The sequence below is a fragment of the Candoia aspera genome, chromosome 2 (assembly GCF_035149785.1).
Source record: "Candoia aspera isolate rCanAsp1 chromosome 2, rCanAsp1.hap2, whole genome shotgun sequence".
NCBI classification, from domain to species: domain Eukaryota; kingdom Metazoa; phylum Chordata; class Lepidosauria; order Squamata; family Boidae; genus Candoia; species Candoia aspera.
The window spans coordinates 38,218,537-38,240,286 of NC_086154.1; positions in this window are offsets into that span (position 1 = coordinate 38,218,537).

Genomic DNA, 21,750 nt, shown 5'->3' on the forward strand with positions numbered 1-21,750 from the left:
GCTACCTGACATTGTTGCCATTGGTTGACATTAAGATCATCAGAGGCGTTCCAGCTGTATGTGCCATGACTGACAAAATATCATTTTGCTAGGAATGGACCTGTGAATTCTTGTTCCTGAAATGCATGAGTAACCTTGATTATATCCTTCAAGCAACTCTAAAGACTTCTCTCTCCACTTAGGTCATGCCTGTATGAAGATTATAGATGAGTTTGCTTTGACAGTTTTTCTACTTTTCATTCCCAGCCACCTTTATTTTTTTTTAAATGTCCTTGTTGTGTTTTATTATATGTTTTAGTTAATGTTGGTTTATATTGCAAAATGTTTGCAATATGACCACATACAAAGCAATATGGAATACATATTAAACATACAGGTTAAAAAAAAAAAAACTTAAGTTGCTGAAACATTACAAGCAAATTTGTATGTGCAAATTTGTATTTCTTCTGCATGCTTCAGTAAGAGCTACAGGAGATAATCAACTGAGTCTTTAAACAGAGGTGTTTCTCCATGCATGGTCCACAAGAACAATAGGGATGGACGAGAATTGTGTACAGGTGGTTTCTATCTACAAAATTATCAGAATTCCTTTCTAAATAGGATGGGAGGAATGTTTTAAAGAAGTCAATGTGGGAGAAAATGTACTTGGCAAATTCAGCTGTTCACCTCTGAATGCTTCAATCTGGCTCTGAATCCCCGTTAGATTAGCTGTGGAATTGAGATGCCACCCTGCTGTGGATGAGGTTTCTTGGAATGACAAGATTCCTTTAACACTTTTATAAGAGGCTGTTAATTACTGGGAAGTTTTCTAGCTCACTCTTCCCCAACCTGGTGCCCTCCAGGTATGCTAAGACTACCAGGGTGATAAGTCACAGCTGGGAATTCTGGGAATTGTAATCCTAGCATATCTGGAAGCTAGAAATCATGAGCTAGAGCTGTGGGAATAGCAGTGCAGATGTAAGTCTGTATTTTGCTTTTCTTTGCCTCTCCTCTTCCACTACCATTATGATTAATAATATTCCTTTTCCTACTACTACTTTTGAAGGAACTTGCCAGATAATGTATAAATCCCTTCTTAAATAGCATGGAAACAATTGGAATTATAAAAAAATGGGAGAACATAAAATCAAATAATTTCCTATCCTTATTGCAATCATACTTTTCCTGTCCCTGCATTTCATATCACTGCGATTAGTAGTCGAATCAGTCTATCAGTCTTCCAGTAGTTTTCACAACTCCAGCCTACAGTGTGTTCTGGTTCTGAGGAAAAAAAATACTTCTCATTCAGTTTATTGGAAATCCTTCTTCCTCAAGGTAAGTTTTTTTTTAAAAAAAATGGGAAAGAAATAGGAAGAGTCAATGGAGGAAGGTGGGCAAGGCATCTTTTGAGCACAGATGACTTTCATTTTTGAATAAGTCACAATGTATTTTGATTTCAGCATTTCAGTGCAGCGGCATCTGCAGCAAATCACAATGTCGACCTCCTACCAGTGCTGGCCTTATGTATTTGGCCCCAACAACTGATCCAAGTCTGGAATTGCAGCACTGGAGTGATGATGTCATCAGGCACATTTTGTCATTTGGTCTCTCCCTTGTCTCCCTGCTAAGGAGGCCTGTGCTCCAGTGCTCTCTTAGCAAGACAGCTACACCAGATGCTGCCATGTAGAGTCCATGACCAGATATGTGCCTGCCAAATCCAACCTGATATTTATTTATTGGTTTGTTAGATTTGTCAGAGGGAGGGTAGGATAGGAGCTGATACCAACACACAACCAGCCAGCACTTAAACAACTGGAAGATTTTATGCTGGACACTAAGATACTTACACTAATAAAATAGTGTGAGCTAATTATATGCAAGTGAAAATATTGACAAAACCTAGTATGTACAAAGTAGCATATCTAGACTCATAATGTAAGAAATAACCTGCTTACTTGTCTCCCTCTCAACTCAGTTTCCCTCACTTTCTGCTCATATTTTATTATGGCTTCTTCTCCCCCTCCTTATCTCAATTACCGATACTGGAATGTCTGTGAGTTTCCTCCTGGCTGTATTGCTTCCAAACAAAGCATTTAACTCACAAAGTTCCACTGGACATATACACACAGATACCTTCTAGCATTTTCCCCTTTCTGCCTACATGTTTGTGGTCTTGTGCCGAGTTATCTACCTTCACTAAAAAAAAAAAAAAATCCATGACCTTGGCACAGACCCAACCACTTTCCTTCAGCTAGGCACTTCAACCTGCCACAGGATTATTTTTTATCTCGCTGCAATCATGTAACTTTTGCTGGTGTACAAGCGTAAAACATCTATGGTGCAGTTAATAGTGAATATATCATAAAACATGAAGAACATAACTAAAAAAACCCTGAGCCATATAAAAAATTCTTACAGTCCTCTGGAAGAGCTCCATCTTAACATTCTTCGGGAAAGCTAACAGTGCCAGATCTGGTCTAATTTACCAGAGAAGATTGTTTCACCTCACAGGGGCCATGATGAACAATCACCTCCTTATAGCCTTAGCCCCACCTAGCTTCACTGCAGTGGGGAATTGCAAGCAGTTTTCCCCCAGATGTTGTAAGTTGTGATGTTTTACAGCAGCAGCCTGCCATCTTCGATCTTGTGGCAGGCTGACATTTAGGAAGATCAGTGTGAGGACTCAGAGCTTGTTTCTAGGCATCCTGAACATGTAAGGTTTCTTCTGAACAGGTAGGAAAAGGGTGGATATGTGGGTGCAGGTTGGGGAATACATTTATGGGTGTATGGATAGGACAGTGTGGGAACATCACTCATGTATGGTGTAAAGCTTATGCCCACATGTTCATATGTATGTTGGGAGATATGCTTCCAAAGATCGGACTTCTTGACTAAGCCCTGAGGAATAGTTTCCATTACAGCAGCTTTTCCATTTTGAACTGTGATGTCTTCTCTGCTGACATAATGATCAGCATTTTCCCCCCGACCCAGGGCATCAAGATTCAGTGCCATTCTGTATGATTGAACTAATCAGACAGGACAGGCAGGCTAATTATAAATGAGAGCTCTTCTATTTATTCCCAAGTATCTTGCTAATCAAGAATAATGGCAAGGAAAATATCCAGCAAATGCTTGAGGCATGAACTTTGGGGAATACAGGAGAGAGAGAGAGAGATTTTTCAAAATTATAATATATTTGGCTTTATTAATTTAATTGTGGAAATAACTTTCCATCACTATATTTTACTAGGATGGGAAACACTGCAAATTGTTTTAATCATAAAATTAGTAGTTAACAATGTGGAGTCCAAACCATTCGTATTGTTTATCTGTGGACGCCAACTGATGCATTTGAAAATGTGAAAAACCAATTGCTATAAAAAAAAGATGAAAGTTTTTGTTGTGCGTGTGATGTAAAAAGTCAAAATGTGGCCCATGTGAGAGAACATAATGCAACTTTATTTCCTTCAAAAGATAGGAGGTTGCAAACCCTGTAGCATATATTCAATAATTTGTATTGACAGCTATGATATTTAAAAAGTGAAAACCAAACAAGGAACAAGTAGTAAGATTAAATAAACAGAGATTTCATGTCACTTTCTCAATTTTCTTAATTGGTATATTTCACCTGCTGTTAGTTTGTTCCAGGTAGGCAGAACATAGGTTATTTATGATCCCATTCCATTTTTTTTTAATCAGCACTGGCTCAACAATTATGTTAAGGGATTACAACTTCTTAACTCACAATGTCAAAACAGAGAGTCCAGGCTGTCCTATTTTGCAACAAAAACCTATTTTGCAACACCCCCAAAACTTGCCCATTGCCTTTTCTGCTGAGCCACTTCCAGTCCACTTGATCCCCTTCCTTGCTCAGATGGGCCCTCTTCCTTTCAGGAGCTCGGTAGAAATAACACTATTGTTTTTTCCAGACTGGAAGACAAGAAGATAGCTTTATGCAGAGCTATCTAGACACTGCAAGAGCCAGTCTGGTGTAGTGATTAAGGCACCAGGTAGAAACCAGGAGACCATGAGTTCTAGTCCGGCCTTAGGTACAAGCCAGCTAGGTGACCATGGGCCACTCATCTCTCTCAGACCTAGGAAGGAGGCAAGGGGAAACCACTTCCAAAAATGCTGCCAAGAAAACTGCTGGGACTTTCCAGGCAGTCTCCGGGAGTCAACACTGACTTGACGGAACCTTCCCCCTCCCCCCCCCAAAACCCACAACGATCTAGACAATGGCTTCTGAGTGGCTGCACTTGTAAACAGGGATGATATTGGCAAGGGAAAGGCCTACATGCACCACTAGAGACAGGGAAGAAGGCTAGACAGAAAGGTAAATGCTGCTCCTGCAAGTGTAAATATGTTTTCAATGAGTGCTAGTCTGCCCAATCTCATCCTGAAACAGAGCTGAACACCAATGAACATTTGAACGTCTTCACCAAACTTGAGGGCAGAGAAATTGGCTGGATGATTTCCTTGCATTTCTCCAGGAGAAGAAGTTGCCTCACAGCTTCTGAAGGGCTGAAGTTCCTCTTAGTGGTGACAGCAGAAGAGTGTCATGTGCTGCCTACCTCTGAATAATGCTCAGACACTGGTTCTGTGGAACAGGCTCTGATTTATTCACAGTGTAGGTACAGTATAGGAAAAAAGCTGAGAGTGACAGGAGCGCGCCGGTGCGGGGTTTAAATACCCCACGCCGGTCAGCGCCCCCTCACTCGCAGTTATGTCACCCTCCCTTTGTCCAACACGTTGTCCTGCCGGTAGGTGAGGGATTGCGAGGCCCCGCTGGCGTTCCGGGATCGCCCATCATCGGTTTCTCTATTCCTCCGGTGATTGCTGTCAGCTGGGCGATCTCCGTTGCGTTAGCGCTAACAGCTTGGGTGTGCCTCGCGATCCGTTTAGCCATTGTTTCTTGTCCTTCAGTCTTTGTGAGTTGATGGCTACTTATCTTGAGCCCCTTCCCCTGTTTCCTTGCTATTGTCATGTGTGCCATTGCGCTGATGTCTTCAGCTCAACGGCACTCATGACATACTGCCCCCTGTCCGAATAGTGCCCCCCCCCGGCTTTCTGGTTTTTTTTTTTTTTTTTTTTCCTCAGGAGAGCTGTCAAAAGAAACTTTTTGAAATTCCCGCCGGAGTATTTTTCGCCCCTCCCTTTGTTCCGCCCTCTACCACGTGCCTTCCTAGGGTGTGTCCTTAGTGCGCATGCCCAGGTCACACCCTGGCGTGCGCATGCTCCGGCCACACCCTGTTTGTTTGGCTCAGTTCGACGAGGAGAGAGGCGTGGCTGGTCAGGTGCTTATCAGCTCCAGGTAGGGCCCTTCTTTTTTATTCAAAGTGCGTCACGTTTGTTATGTGTGCTCTTGGGCATTGCCCCCAGGATGCCCTGTTGACTTGCTTGCCACTCCCCCGTGGGCCCGGGGCGGGGGGAGGGTGCTGGCGAACGCTTGTTACTGCCTCATGGGCCCGGGGCGGGGGGAGTGAGTCCCGGGGGGGGAGGTCCACCCAAGTCGCGGGCTTGGGGGGGCCCTTTCCCTTGGGGCACGGTAGGTGGGGGGGGCCCGCGGGGGAGGGGTTTTGCAGGTGACGGCTTGCTAGCCTTGGTTTCGGCTTGTCGGGGTATGCCCAGTGAAAAGCCCGGGTCAGGTCAGGCACGTTAACGTTGTGCGCCGCCACCCATTCTGGGTGGGGGAAGTGTTTCCACCTGACCAAATAGTGTAAAGTTCCCCATTGCCTGCGAGAGTCGAGTATGTCCCTTACGTCAAAGTGATGTTGCCCGTCGATCATCACCGGTGAGGGCTGTGGCGTGCTTGGGTGCCATCGAGAGGTGGTTGCCAGTTTCAGGAGGCTGGTGTGGAACACCGGGTGGAGTCTCCGTAGGTTGTGTGGCAGGTCCAAGCGTATTGCCACCGGGTTCACTATTTGCGTGACTCGGAACGGCCCGATGTACTTTGGCCCCAGTTTTTTCGAGGGTTGGGGTGACTTTAGAAATTTGGTGGATAGGTAGACCATATCCCCCGCCTGGAACGTCGGTTGTTGGCGCCGGTGCTTGTCGGCCTGCTCTTTGTAGGCCGCCTGTGCATCCTTCAGCGCTGCCGTGATTATTGGCCACGATTCCGCAATCTTCCGTCCCCAGTCGCTAGCGTCCACCTGGGGTTCCGGGGGTTGTGGTAGCTCCGGTATGGGGACGAAGTTGCGTCCCGAGACTACCTCGAACGGAGTTTTCCCCGTGCTCGTGTGGACGGCGTTGTTGTATGCGACTTCGGTGAACGGGAGTAGTTCAGCCCAGTCGTCTTGATGATAGTTGGTATATGAGCGTATGAATTGCTCTAGGGTGGCATTGGGGACCTCTGTGGCTCCGTCCGTCTGGGGGTGCCAGGCAGTGGATAGGGCCTGTTGGGTCCCCGTCAGCTTTAGGAAGGCCCGCCAGAATTTAGAGGTGAACTGTGTGCCCCTGTCGGTCACCACACGTGCGGGACATCCGTGTAACCTGTACACGTGGATGAGAAAGAGTTTGGCTAGTTGTTGTGCGGACGGGACCGATGTGCAGGGGATGAAGTGGGCCTGTTTCGAGAAGTAATCCTTCACCACCCAAATGGCCGTTTTCTTCTGGCTGGGTGGGAGGTCCACTATAAAATCCATAGAGATTTCCTCCCATGGGCGGGAGGGTTCTGCCACCTGTTGTAATAGCCCCGCGGGTTTGCCTGGTGCCCGTTTGGCCCTAGCGCACGTTGGGCAGGACGCTACGTATGCTTTCACGTCTCGTCGGAGCGCGGGCCACCAGAATTGACGCCTTGTTAGGTGTAGGGTCTTGAGGAACCCAAAGTGTCCCGCTTGCTTGGCGTCGTGTGACCTATGCAAGATCGCTTGGCGTTGCGAGTCCGGGACATAGATTCTGCCTTCCCCCCATGCCAGGTCCTGTGCCATCGTTACCTTGTCGGGGTTTGCCAGGAACCAGGGGTCGGTTTTGAGGGCGGTGGCGAGGTCCGTGCATATTCCCCCTGGTAGTTGCGGTTGGCTTCGTCTGGTCGCAGGTTGTCCCGCCGTCGGCTGCGCCGTAGAGTCGAGCTGCCTCCGAGCGCCGCTTCGGGTGGTCACGGCCATCCCCAGTTGCGAGGCGGATAGGACCGTCCCAATGGTGCCTGGGGCGGGTTCTTCGTCCTGGGGCAGTCGGGAGAGGGCGTCGGCCAGGAAGTTCTTTTTGCCTGGCATGAACTTCAGCTGGAAATTAAAGCGGCTGAAGAATTGGGCCCATCGGACCTGTTTTGGGCTAAGGCGTCTGGGCGTTCGAAGGGCCTCGAGGTTCCGGTGGTCGGTCCAGACCTCGAATGGTTGGGTGGCTCCCTCGAGTAGGTGTCGCCATGTTTCTAGCGCCGATTTTACCGCGAAGGCTTCTTTCTCCCAGACGTGCCATCGCCTTTCTGTCTCGGAAAATTTCCTCGACAGGTAGGCACATGGTTTCAGGAGTCCCGTGGGGTCCTTTTGGAGTAGGATGGCCCCCAGGGAGAAGTCTGAGGCGTCGGCTTGGACCACGAACGGCCGTTCTGGGTCCGGGTGCGCGAGGATTGGCTCCGTGGTGAACAGCGCTTTCAGCTTGTTGAATGCGGTCTGGCACGCGGGAGTCCAATTCAAAACTGTGCCCGGGTTCTTGGCGCGTCGGGTGTCCCCCACCCCTTTGGTTTTGAGGAGGTCCGTTAGGGGGAGGGCTATCTCTGCGAACCCCCGGGCGAATGACCTGTAAAAATTCGCGAAGCCGAGGAAGCTCTGGAGTTGGCGTCTGTTGCGGGGGCGTTCCCAGTTCAGCACCGCCTCGACTTTTGCGCGGTCCATTTCTATGCCGTCTCCGGAGATTCGGTACCCCAGGTAGTCTAGGCGCGCTTTATGAAATTCGCACTTTGTAGGTTTGGCATAGAGCTGTGCCCTTCTGAGCTTGTCGAGGACTTGCCTGACTAGGGTCACATGTTCTTTGTGTGTTTTAGTGTAGATAAGGACGTCGTCTATGTAGACAAGGACCCCTTTGAACAGGTGTTCATGCAGTACCTCATCGATGAGCTGCATAAACACCCCCGGGGCCCCCACGAGTCCGAACGGCAGCACTTTGTACTGGAAGGCGCCTAGGGGGCAGTTGAACGCAGTCTTCCATTCGTCCCCCTCCCTGATTCGGATGCGGTAGTACGCCTCGCGAAGGTCCAATTTGGAAAAGACTTTGCCCGTGGACAGGTGGGCGAGCATGTCTTTCACCAGGGGTAAGGGGTATTTGTTGGACAGGGAAGCCGCGTTTAGGCCCCGGTAGTCGGTGCAGAGCCGTAGGGTGCCGTCTTTCTTCTCCCGGAATAAGACGGGGGCTCCGACCGGTGAGCATGCTGGCTCTATGAATCCCCTCTCTAGGTTTTTATCGATGAACTCCCGGAGGGTTGCCATCTCCTTCGGGGTCATCGAGTAGATCTTTGGTCTAGGTAAGGGGACGTCGGGCAGCAGGTCGATCCGGCAATCCGTCTTGCGGTGGGGGGGTAGTTGGTCATCTTCCGCCTCTCCGAAGACCTCGGAGAAGTCGGCGTATTGTTCCGGTAGGTCTGCTGTGGTAGCGGCGTTGTCCTGTGTAGTCGCCTCTGCTCGTCCCACAGTGGGGTTGGTTCTGCCCGCTGGAATTGGTGCCCGATACTTGCCGTCGCCAAATGTGAAGGTGCGGGTCTCCCAGTTGATGCGCGGGTTGTTTGTCGCGAGCCATGGCATTCCCAGGACTGCAATGGGCCGTCCGATGTGGGTGACGACGAACAATGTGCGTTCGGTGTGAGTGCCCATTTGCAGGGTGACCGGCTCGGTTTGCATCGTAGCTGGTTTCCCTCCCGCTGTAGAGCCGTCCAGCTGGTGGAATGCCAGCGGCGTGGGGAGGGGGAAGCAGCGGAGGTCGAGTTTGGCGACTAAGTCGGGGTGGATGAGGTTTTTTGAGCACCCCGAGTCCACTAGTGCCGCAGCCATGGTGGCTCCGTTGCCGGCGGAGAGTTTAATTGCCGCCATTATCACGGAGCTTTCGCCGTTCCGTCGAGGTGGTCCGCGCTGCTGTCCCACCGCCTGCCTCGCAGCGCATTTCAGGGCAGGCGGAGAGCTTTTCCTGCTGGCTGGTCTGGGTCTACGTTGTCCTCTTCCCCCCAGTAGGCGTCCCAGCCTTCCTCTGGTGTCGCTGTGGCTACGGTCATTCGGCGGTGAGGGGGCGGCACCAGGTTAGGTGGTTTGGGGCTAGCTTTCGGGGTGGGTTTAGGCGCACTGGTTGGCAGTCGGTTGGCGAAGCAATCCGCCGTCTTGTGCCCAAGTTTTCCACACCTCCCGCAGGGCTCCCGATTAAATTTCTTCTTTGGGTATGTGGGGCCGGCCGTCCCCACGTGTGGTGCGGGTACCTTTTTGCAGGTGTAGTTCGTGTCTTCCGTAGTTGTCATGAGGAAGGTGCGGTGCGCGTGTTCGGCTTTCCCTGCAAGGTGGATCCACCCGTGTAGTTTCTGGGTCGTCGCGGTAGAGGGCCCATTGCAGTACGTCGCGGTTGAGCCCCCTTTTGAACATTTCTAGCAGGGTGGTCTCGGACCAGTCGCTGACCTTCCCCGCGAGGGCTTTGAACTTGAGGGCGTAGTCTGGGACAGTGCGTGTGCCCTGTTTAAGTCTTTGGAGTGCACTCTTCGCCCTCACTTTGGCTAGTGGGTCTTCGAAGTAGCTTCTCATCTCCTTGATGAAGGCGGGGAAGTTGGCGAGGGCGGGGGAGCTGGACTCGTACAGTTGGACGTACCAGTCCGCCGCCTGGTCTTGTAATTTGATCGCCACGGCAGCGATTTTGTCCGCTTCGGAGTCGTAGGAGTGTCCGTGCCTCCCCATGAACTCCCTGGCGTTCGTGATAAAGAACGACAGTTTCGCAGGGTTCCCATCAAAGAAGATGGGAAAGTCCTTTGGGGCCCGGGCGTTTTGTGCGGCCCTTCCTCTCGCTTCCCGGCCTGTGGTGTTGTCCGCCTGGGCCGTCTGTTGACCTTCATTTGGCCCGTGGGGGTTCGGCGCTTCGCTCGGGGTGCGGACCTGTGCGGGGACGTCGTTGGGCGGCGCGGGGGGCATGAGCGACTGAAGCATGGTCCGGAGTTCCTTCAGTTGGGTCTGCATGGCCGCGAGACCAGCTCGTGCTTCCTCGTCCACGATCCGCGCCGCCGCTGGGGCCGGTTCCGTCGGTGTGTCGGCGGGGATGGGTTGCCGGTGGGGTTCAGTCTCTCTCGGCCGTTGATCCGCTTCCTCCGCCATCTGCTGGGTGTCTCCATCGTCCTCCTCCGTGCTTACCGCCGTTGGGCTGTCGCTCCACGCCCATTGCTGGGGTGCGATGTGGGGCGCAGGGTTCTCCGCTGGTTTCGGAAGGTATGTTGCTCCCTCCCGTGGTCGGGTTGCCTCCGTCGCCATCTCCCCTTGGGGTTGGAGCTGAGGCTCGGGTTGGGTCGGGTGGGCGTCCATGGCTCCGGAAGTCCGCGGTGCCTCTGGCCTCGGTCGGTCCTCCTCTGCTTCTTGCCGTGCGGCTCGCCCTTCTTGTCCGCGTCACGCCGGCCTCATCTTCCTGGTCTTCTCGCCGTCTACTCCTCCCGCGGCTCGTTGTCGTCCGGTGGGGCTCGGCGAGGCTGAGTTTATGACTCTCAGCTTTATGTCATGCGCTGCCTACCTCTGAATAATGCTCAGACACTGGTTCTGTGGAACAGGCTCTGATTTATTCACAGTGTAGGTACAGTATAGGAAAAAAGCTGAGAGTGACAGGAGCGTGCCGGTGCGGGGTTTAAATACCCCGCGCCGGTCAGCGCCCCCTCACTCGCGGTTACGTCACCCCCCCTTTGTCCAACACGTTGTCCTGCCGGTAGGTGAGGGGTTGCGAGGCCCTGCTGGCGTTCCGGGATCGCCCATCATCGGTTTCTCTATTCCTCCGGTGATTGCTGTCAGCTGGGCGATCTCCGTTGCGTTAGCGCTAACAGCTTGGGTGTGCCTCGCGATCCGTTTAGCCATTGTTTCTTGTCCTTCAGTCTTTGTGAGTTGATGGGTACTTATCTTGAGCCCCTTCCCCTGTTTCCTTGCTATTGTCATGTGTGCCATTGCGCTGATGTCTTCAGCTCAACGGCACTCATGACAAAGAGCTACTGAAAATATTTGCTGGGAAAAGTACCCTCTGGACGTCCCACCCTTGCAATGCAGTAGAAGCCTGGGAAGCCCTAGAGCAGTGTTTCTCAACCTTGGCCACACCCCAGCCTGGCTGGGGAATTCTGGGTGTTGAAGTCCACACAACTTAAAATGGCCAAGGTTGAGAAACACTGCCTAAAAGGCTGTAATCCCCGGGAGGGAAGATTGTAGATGGAGAAAATAGACATCCCCACAAATACAGACTTTCTGACTACCTTACAGCTCAGTAAGTGCAAGAGTGCCACACCCAACCCATGAGAATTTCTGCAACATGCTTTTCTCCTTTAGGAGGAGATAAAGAAAAAAAACAATGCAATCAGCCTTGTGGATTAAAATGAATGAGACCTGACTGGGAGAAAAAATGCAGAAGGTGTTCTTTGGTTAGTATTATTGCAGATACCAGCCTCTGCTCAAATTCTCAGCTGGCATTGCTGGGGCTGCTGCCACTGGAATCAACCCTTAGTTCTTTCTCTTTTCTGCCATTCTTTTTCCTCTCAAGGAACCAGTGGAAGAAATTATGAAATTAGACAGGAGAAATGATATTTGAGGGAAGGGGCAGGCAAATTCCCCATGATTCCATTCAGTCAGGGCCTTAGAATAAAATGTGAAGGAATTTGTTTCCTCAGAAATTAGGAGGGTGAGGGGAGAAGAGATTCAGCAGAGAATCCCTATCTTGTTTCCAGCTTTGTAGTTTTTTCCCCCCCTATTCTCTGCCTAAGTTTGGCTTTATTTTGTCTGAGGAAAAAAACACACCCTCATCGTCCTTTATTCCTCTGTAGCAGGAAATTTGAAATGCAGAAAGAGAAAAATCAATTTAAGTCTAATTTCCTTTCTTGGTTGTTTTTCCAAAGCCTCCTTTCTATGCAGAGAAAGTACAAAATTAACAATGAAGTTCTATGTGCATCAACTCAGAAGTAAGCCCCAATTAATTCAGGGGGACTTATTCCCAAGCGTTATAGTGCTAGAAGTTTACCTTGCATGCTAGGTTTTGGGGATTAAGAGCAGCAGGGTAATTAATTATTCCTTTATTCTTTGGTTTTTTTTAAAAAAAGGTATAATTATTATCCTCATATCGCGCTCTAGTATGTCTGAAGTGTTAGCTTGGTATTCCATGCAACAACCCTGCAAGGAAGGTCAGTCTTCTCATTAACCCCATACCACGGGAGGGAATCCAATCCAAATTTGCCTAGAATAAAATGAAGCTTAATCCTTTGCACATTCATTCAAAAACATATCAAGTCAGTTCCTTGTGATCCATGCAACTTGTGCTGATTGGAACTGGGGAAGTCATGAATGTACAATTTAATTCTTAAACTTAAAATACCGAGGATTTATGCAAGCTACTAGAGTTTTGTTGTTGTTGTTGTTAAGGCCAGGCTCTCGACCACAAATCCCAGGGTTGTGATCAGTATTGTGGCTGGATGCTCAGGAAGCTATTCTGTGAACTTTGCAGTGTGCATTGGCATTTGGGGAAATTCTTTAACACTGACCTTGATGGGACTAGTTTTAGCCAAGCATCTAAGAGTGAATGTGGGTATAGTTTTCCCCACATTAGGCCATTATGTTTTAATTTACCAGATTTTCAAAAATATCATTGGGTTTTCATCTTATCAGCCACATTTCTATAGAATGAAAAATTAGTAGACATTTGTGGGCCTCATTGAAATGCTATTACCTATTTCCACTTAGATTCTGGCAATTACTTGGTTGATATATAGTAAAAAGGGCCTTTCATTTCTGGAATTGAAAACAGCTAGACATATTTGGGCCCTTTGGGGTCCTAGTGTGGATTTTGATGTTGTGGCTCAAGAATATTTACAAATGAATTTCTGATGGCCAGCTCAGACTCAAAAGGGTCTGAGATGGAGGAAGCTGCTCAGGATCCCCCAGATAAATGTCAGCCTCAGGAGGAGTCTAGTAATCAGGCACCTGAGGCTGACATGGCAGAGAAACATTGGAGTCAGCTGGAGGCAGCAGAAATGAGGGGCTGTATCCAGGACCTCTTCCCAGAGCACATACAGCTGAGCACAGGAGATCTGTGAGGCTTCTTGCACGACAAGGGCATTCCTGCTCTTGATTGCCTGTACTTGGTGCTGGCTCCATTTAAAAACCATCACTGCCCAGCAGTTCTCCATTGGAACATCTGTGGGAAAAACCATTGGAACTCTGTGTGTTTGCCTTTTCAACCTGTTGCCTGTGGAAACTTTCTTTCTTGGAACCCAGACTGACTGACAACCCTCATTTAGACTCTTATACTTTTGGATGGTGACCTGACTACACTCGCTTTGAACTCTGGCCGTTTGGAACTCTTTCTAAATCCTAAGTAAAACTCCTTGCAACCAGTCCTCAAAGTATGTGCATGCCTGGCCAGGGACAGGACAGAATTCAACTTTAAATATCGATGGTAAGATATTATATTGGGAAGTATGTACAGAATCTGGAATAGTTACCATAAATCAATGTATGTTGCTTCATTTCCCTTTGAATAGGGAACAATAACTATATTCTTCCACTTACCAGGAACAAATGGAACTTTCACATACATGTTAAACAAGTTTTGCAATCACTCCATAAGCAAACCGCATCCACACTAAGACAAAAAACTAGTATTTCTTGTTCTATTTTTGTTATCTATATGAAAGTTGGGAAGCATGATTTCTTGAGATACCAATTCATGTTTAAATTTCTGTCCTTAGACTCATTTTGCAAGAGTGATTGACTGTTTAGTTAAACAAATGTATGTACCAAATGTATCTGTATGATCAGATGGATGCCAGAACAGTGTGCGAAAGCAAACTAAGCAGGCATTTTTTATCATTTGAGTACAGATTCAAGTCCTATGTAAGCCATCCAGAATATTATCCTTACTATAAGTTCAGCTAACGTGTAGGTCATTGTTTCTCAACCTTGGCAGTTTGAAGATGTGTGGACTTTAGAATTCTGGGAGTTAAAGTCCACATATCTTCAAGTTGCCAGGGTTGAGAAACACTGATGTAGGTGCTGAACTCAAATATGGAAATAGCTTCTAAGAAATTCTATAGGCATCCAAATTGTTCATGAATCCAAATGCTTCAGATCTCTTACAAGCAGAGCAATCTCTCTGTTACTAATGAAAACGCCCAGGTCTTTTTTGGGCTATGTTTTTTTTTTTTTTTTTTAAAGATGTGGCTACTTAATGAGTCAAATTATTAAACTGATTCTTAAACCTGCAGCACCTTTTTTCAGATTCATGCAGAAGCCTGAAAAAAAAAAAATGCAGTTGTTTTAATGAATAGTAGGGGGTTGCTATGCTCATGCTTGTGTGAGATCTAAAATGTTTTTTTTCCAATCATGGAAATTCAGTATTCTTGAGGAAATCTTTGGATCATTTTCAAAGTGTATACAATACTAACATACATACATACATTTGGCAGGAGATACAAGCAAATTGACTAGGTCCACCTTACTCTATATTGCTCATCACTTTAGGGGCAAAATTTCTGGTCTGACTATTTTTTCTACTGATTTTCTATTTAAAATCTTTGGAATAATTTACTAGACTGGATGTAAGGGTGGCTGGGGTTGCATTTATTTTTTACTCTGCTTTTTTCAGTTTTAAAAGATTTGATGGGCTTACAATAAAGTCAGGATCTTCAGAGAGTAGAGATTTCTTCTCCAGCATTTCTTGGAAGGACCATGTGAAGCTTCCCCTCTGCAGAAATGTAAAGACAGACAAGACCCCTCTCATATTTTATGAAATAAGTGCAACCCAATTGCTGGTTTCCTTTTCCCCTTGGAAAGGATAAACACTAGCCAGACTTCATTCTGATTAGCATTCATGCTACTGTGGATCAGCTGGGAGATTTGCTCACGGGATGATATAAGGCGGATATACACAGGGCTGCCAATGAATTTTCCAAGCAAAAAAGAGAGTTGGGAAATGTGTTTTTCTGGTAATTACCTTTTGTTGGGTTTGACTGTCCCATTGACATGTGGGTTGGCTTTCTTCTGAGCATTGTCTGTCAAAATACTATTCTATAGTGCTCCTATTTTCAGATTATGATTCTGAAATTCATAATTCAGCTGTTATTAGCCTGTAGATCACTGCACTGCACTGCACTGCACTGCACTGACAGCTCTGAGTATAGCTAGGTGGGCTTTTGTTTGCTAGTGACCCTGTAATTTTGTGCACAAGGTAAAGCATTCTGCTCTAGGACAAAATAGCCTTCTAATCATTAGAATCTGTGGTCTGAAAGAATCTGTCTTTTCAACACTCTTTGTTTATTGTTTACTTTGCATCCTAATTATTATTATTATTATGGTTTTAAATCTGTATGTTTCTGTGCAACATGTTTTTGGTTGACACTTGGCACTATGCATATAATTCTGGAAAACTATTACGTTGGGAAAAAAATGAATGAGAAAAAAATGAAATATCTGGACTGTACTATAAAAAAGTAATAACTTTTGCTTTTTATACTTGCAATTTGCTTTACACTCAAATGGTCCTGGAGGCCATTTTTATCTGACATTTAATTTGGAAATATTTTAAAACTATTTATCTCAGCATGAAAAATGATGATAAACGGAGGATTGAGAAAAGTATGGAAAGAGCCTCAACTTCAGTTCATGGCATGGAGAACCATCTCTCTTTCCAGAGAATTTACGTTTAAAAAAAAAAAAAAAAAAAAGTACACAGCAAAAGAGAACAGCATTTTGAAATTCCTCAATAACTCTTTTTAATGTGAAGGTAATACACAAAGTAGACGTTTACTTCTTATTTGTTGAAAATACTAGGCTAATATTTGTGATGCTTTGTGGCCATGACAAAGCTCTTCCCAACATTGAAAAAGGTTCATGCAGGAAGCCAAAATGCAGGAGGAAAATTGTAGCATTTATTCATTTATTTATTTATCTTATTAAACAAATGTATATAGTTTTTAATGAGAGTTACCGATAGCTGGATCCTTTATGTTCTTCTTTACTTTTAAATTGCAGTGATGCCCAGGTGGCAAACTATTTTTAAAAAGTATTATGAACATACCTAGAAAGATAATCTATGGTCACATGACACTGTTACCAGGGTAACTGTACAGAAACTCTATTACTAGTTCTGATCCTGTATCGCCAAATAGCATCTTCTGGGGAACAATAGCAGCCCCATTTCCCAAATGTACTGTCACATGTTCTGCCACACAAAACAAATGAAGTAGAATATAAATAAATTGGCACCCAGACTAATTCATAAACCTGTTAAATTCTACAATGTTCAAACCGTCCAAGAAGTATTATCTGGAATGCCCCTATATTCTCCTCTTACTTCTGGGTCTGAGCAAATGTGTGGCGAAGATGAAGTGGAGATAATATTGCAGTGGCCTATAAAATGCAGTTTTATTCCTTAGTAAATCACTGCTGTTTTCTCAGTGAATGACATAACAAGTATAGCTGATATCTTTTAATGCTATGCTGCCTTGGTAGTCTTATACTGAAAACATTTCATGCTTATCTGAACTGGGGGAGGGAACCAGGGGAAAGAGGAGAATTAAGATGTTTGAGATGGGAAAATACATCATCTTTGCTAGGAACGTTCTAAGCATCAGAAAATCTAAGTATGATAATGTTCCAAATTATCAGCACAAACTTCAGCAGAATACAAAGCAATTTTTGCTTCCAGTGAAGCTGATGAATTGAAACTTTGATCAGATGGCAAACAAGTGCAGGTGTATGGGACGCAATAAGAATTTCGTCTGCAATCTGTGTGTCAACAAATTAGATAACTATGTTGGCAGCTTATTCTGTTTGAATTTGAAAATTACGTTTTTAGTGCTTGCATTTCCAAAGGTGACTTCTTCAAAAACCCCAAAACTTGTATTATCAGCATTCAGAAATCATGGTCAGAGTAGACTCCATGAGTCTGAAAGAAGATTCATGGGTCACACCTGATCCTGGGATGTGGTGGAGGCTGGATTTTTTTCCCCTTACACTGAAGAAAATATGCATGCAATTTCTGTGTAACGTGTAAGTGGTCCTGAGAAATGGCCTCAACTAGAAGAGATGTTTGTAGCAGGAAAGACAGCACTAGAACGCTAGTATTTCCCACTGGTTCAGCTGCCAAATTTTCCTCAATTATACAGAGTATAATTGATTGCCATATTATGGATTTAAAAGGAATTTCCACCCAGGAGAGGCTGGCTGGTAATTAGTTCTTTGGTTATTAATAATAATCACCTCAGATTGTCAGGCTCAGCTAGGTTTATTATCAGTTGTGAAACAATATTACAGTCTAATCAGCAGAAAGATACAAGAAGAAGTATCTCATCAAATCCCTTGTAGCTTTTGGGGCAGAATCATTTGAGCACAATTTTCCCTGTAGCTTGAGAATTCAACACTCTATTATTGATAGTGCTAATGCTAAGATTTGTATCCCGCCTTTTGTTTTATTCACCCAGGTTAGAGATATGAAGGCTCTCAACACATAGAATGTATCTTCTCTCCTGATGAGATCCTTTAAAAAGTATTTCTTCTACCTCTTTTAATCTAGCAGAGCAAATGAAAAGTTTTTGTGGTGGATTTCAGCACTGTTGCTGATTCCCAGGATAGAGGGAGTGCATTCCAGGCAGATAAAAGGATTCACAGTCCGGAGGCAGTTGCTGGGAAAGTTACGAGGTTCAAGGTAGCTCCGCCTTAGAGTCTCACAGATTATTTACTCTTGGGTTAGTTAGAGTAGCTTTAGTCTGGCAAGATTCTGTCTGTATGGTGTAAGCAAATAAAGAACCAGAGTTTGAATGTACTGACTCTTTGCTGTTCTTGGGCTGAGCCTGACCGTTTTCCTGTCTTTTTCCTTGTTATTTATTTGTAAGTTTGCAAGCAGCAACCTACTTGATCTACGTACTGGGCTTTTATAAACCTATTATACATACCAAAAGTAGGGACTGTAGGGAGAAGCTGGAGGGTTGCTGGTGTCCTTATTACTGCCTAACAAGCTCCTTTCCCAAACTCCTGAAAGTCATCACCAGGCTGGTGATGGAGTCAGCTGTGGTTTGCATTCTCCATGCTCTGAGGTCAGGTCAGTCCATTGTCATGGCCAAGTCACTATCTGGTCTCCTTAAGGCTTGTAGCCACTGCCCACCTCTGTGGTGGGGATGGACTGATTGAGCTTGTCTGCCCTAGATTCCTATGGATCCAATAAGTTTCCAATGCATGCTGGGAGGGGGCAGCTCAGTGAGAAATCTAGTTGACCTCTGGAATATAGAGACAGTGAAGTTGCTCAGTAGTGTTGTGCCTGTGTTCTGTTCAGTCTAAGCGACGGCCAGGCAGAATTACAAAAGTAAGTTCTTTATTAGCAACCAATTATTTACAACAGAAGAGAGTCCTTATTAGACAGTACAGTTCAATCAAGTCCACCCAGGCAGTGGAGGAAAACAAGGCAAGGCTGCAAGATCAGTAGTAGAAGGAGTTCGTGGCAACACAGCAAGGCAGAACTTGGCTAACCCTTTCATCGAAGCAGCAAGACCTGGTGTGGCTAGAGCACGTGGCAAGGAGGAACCTTGAGGTTTGACTGCAGGACATGGCACAAAGACAAGGATAGGCTTGGCGATGGAGGCAGGGCAAGGCTCTGCTGGAGCGACAAGACAAGGCTCGGATCTGGAGACAAGGCTGGACTCAACTGGATCAGCAAAACAAGGCTTGGAACTTGGAGGCAAGGCTGGACTCGGCTGGAGTGACAAGACGAGGCTTGGAACTGGAAGCAAGGCTGGACTCGACTAGATCGGGGCACAAAGGAGATAGGTTCATGTCGGTAGAAGGAGCTGGCACTGATTTCGTGTTGGCTACAGGCAAGGTTCCAAGTTCCAGCAAGGACTCTTCTGCAGAAGCTGTTAGCCCAGTGGATCGGTTGTCTCTGGCAATCTGCTTCTTGCACTGGTGCCTTTTTATCCGATTCTTTCCATGTCATTTCTCCTCTATAACCAATCAGTCTGCCTTTTGCTTGGCATGCTTCTCAGCTCTCCTCTCTCGAGCATTGATTGGAGGATTCAAACCTCCCTCTGGATTCTGCCCAATCAACATCTCCAAATTTTCCTGCCCTGCTGAGTCACTCCTGATTTCTATTTCCCCAATTCCTTCCAGGTAAATTTTGTTTTCCCCTTCTGGCTCAGCATAATTTACACTTTCAGAGTCAGAATCAGACTCAAACCTCACAGCCTGAATGGAGTGTCATCATGGGCCAGTCCAGGAGTGCTCCTTCATTTACTGAGGACTTCCAAGAAATGAAGTTATAAGAGAGAGGGAAGGCAAGACACAAGGCACCTCCAAGATTCTGTTACAGTATTTTAGCCTACCTCAATAAAGTATTTTTCCAGTTATACTGTGAATCCTCATCTGGATACCTTAAAGGTATCCTAAACATGTCTCAACCCTTCCTCATTCTTTACAACATTTACATGAAGCTTCTAGGAGAGGTCATCCATCAGCTTGGGGTGAAGTATCATCAATATGCTAAAGATAACCAGCTTTACATCTCTACCCTAGGCTTAACAGGAGATATGGTAGAAGTCTTGACCTGGTGCCTAGAGGCTATAATGGGGTAGAACAGATTCAGACTGAAACCTAGAAAGATGGAGTTGGGTTTGGTACAGTGCCCTTCTAGATCAATGATCTTGCTAGAATGGCATTGATCTTGGATCAGTGATGCTGAAGTTACAGCTCATGCCAGAACAGTAAATGGAGGCCATGTCCAGGACAGCCTTTGGCCAGGTTTGGCTGATCTATTAATTGTAATCTTTCTAGATCAGGAGATGCTTAAAACTGACTCATGCCCTTGTCATCTCACAATTAGACTATTGCAATTTGCTCTATATGAGATTGCCTTTGAAGTTGAGCCCAATACTGCAGCTGCTACATAAAGCCCTCATTATCACTGGAACAATTTCTTCTTGGTAGTATCTGCCTGCCCAGTGTGGACTAGCTTGGGTGGTGGGTTGGGGTATTATGGGTATCCATTACCTAAGAGAACAGAGGATCTCCCTCACCCTAAGGTCAGAATGGGCCCCACCCTTTTGTCATTTTTCAGAGCCTTCAGGATCAAGAATCTTCAGTAGTGGACAGCACTGAATATGGATGTATTATTATTATTATTATTATTACTACTACTACTACTACTATTTTATTAGGTGTACTTATGATACTTTTATTATTGTAATCTACCTAGAAACTAGTGTGACTAGGTGGCATACAAACTTAATCCATTCTCTTCCCTTGGCTCCCAAGTTGGTGCTGGGCTAGGAGCTTTTTTAGCAAATTCTGTACAAGATCTCATTTTAGCTGGGTTTCTCTACTGTTTTTTCCCCCTATTTTATTTATTTTATTTTACCCTTTCATAATATTTCACTTGTTTTATGAATTTAAACTTCTGAACTATGATTTAAAAGCATCTAGTGCTATGGGTAGGAAAAAGAGATACAAAACCATCCTGGAACTTTGAAACCAGCAAAGACAGCAGAACAACTGAAGATTAATGAAATCTTCAACTCAAAGGCTTCTACTGAGGACTTAATATCCCAGAATCCCACGAACAGATTTGAAATGTTATCCCAGCAATTAGATGAAGCACCGAATTCTCCTCTCCCTAATGAAGATGATGGATTCCTACAGAGTGAGAACTCCCAGGAAAATATTGCCTCTGGTAGGCACACAGTTCATTTTGAAGATAGCAGGCCTCTAATGATGTTCCAGCCGATGAGTTAAATAAGGTTCTAACCACAAAACTCTACTCAGATTTTTTTGGCTAAATATTGTCTTATAACTGCCCAGACTTGTTTGAGCAAGTACCAACTATTTTTGTAAAAACTGATAATCTGAAGTAAGCATTTGGTGCCCATTTATGATCCTTCCCAGAAATACTGAAAATAAATTATCCTTAGTGAGCTTCTATGCTAGATAACCTACCAATTGATAAGCAGCTTGAAAATAACAAATTTCATGCTTCTTCAAGTCCAGATAATAAAGAGGACTCTGCTCTCATATATCAAGATAAACAAGATGGGCTTACAAAGGCTCTGTTCATTTTTTCCTAAGCCAACTGTTTCACTGCCAGCTCCACACTGTTGACCATGTTCATATTAACTGGTTTCCCACTACAAATGGCAGAAAAAGGATTCAATTGGTTTTCAGCAACTCAATAGTACGTTCAATTCTTTAATAATGAAGATCTTTTTGAATTTTTTTGCAATTACCCCCATCCAGATGTTCATTAATCAAAATGTAAAACCTATCCTAAGTAATCTTACATCAGCTCACACATTCTAAAATGCTGTGCCTAATTTAATCTGAAATATTCTTCTCCCCCTCCCATCCCTTAAACTGGTTTCACCAATTAACCCAATCAAACTCTAGACATTCCACTAAATTAGTGTTTCTTCTCCCCATGTGATGCATTTCTCTTAGCCATAAATCTCAGCTTCAAAGAAACTGACACTGGTCACAGTTCTCAAGCCGACTTCACTGAGCTGAAAACATCCAGCTGACCTAATGACTTCCACTCTACTGGCCTGAATTTCCATTGGATATATTGTGAACTGGGACCTCCCATAACAGCTCCTAATGGGCCTCC